A 690-nucleotide genomic window follows, 5' to 3' on the forward strand; every position below is an offset into this window, starting at 1 on the left:
AAAAGAGGACACATTCAGGGTCATTCTGAAATAGTCTTTGCAGAGACATCTGTTCCCGTTACAGCTTTGCTAAACCAAATACATACGTGATGCTTGAATACTATACCAACCGGAAGGAATAAGGACCATAAACAGCTGAAGTTCATATCAGATTTTCCTGCCAAATATGTTCAGGTCAGGTATGAGTTACAAGAAGGTTTTTAGTTTTCAGAGCTTTTTGGATTTTAAAACTATGAACAAAGGGACTGTGAACCTGTATTTGGCCTGTGAGTGCACTAATCTTTCAGCTGAAAGAGTGTGACACACTCCTTTCCTCCTCCATGTTAAAGGGTAAGAAAGCAAAGCCTCTGAGGCTAGGACTGGACATGCCACAGAACCAAATCCAGGGTATGAGATAACCAAATCAAGGGAGAGGCCCGTTCACTAGGGCCAGGTGGCATTCAAGATCAAAGCCATGCCAGCACCAGGAAGAGCTCTATATTGAATCCCTTTTTAAACCACACACACACACACACACACACATCTGCACACACACGCATGCACGCACACACACGCACCTGTCTCTTATACACATCTAGATGTGTATAAGAGACAGAGATCATTCCTTCCAGACTTTTCTTCCAGCTTCCACTGTCTCTACCTCTCTTCGATGCTGCTGGCCACCCAGATTTTTGTCCCGACTTGCCCCAA

This window comes from Mandrillus leucophaeus, unplaced genomic scaffold (genome assembly GCF_000951045.1).
Source record: "Mandrillus leucophaeus isolate KB7577 unplaced genomic scaffold, Mleu.le_1.0 Scaffold72, whole genome shotgun sequence".
Lineage (NCBI taxonomy): Eukaryota > Metazoa > Chordata > Mammalia > Primates > Cercopithecidae > Mandrillus > Mandrillus leucophaeus.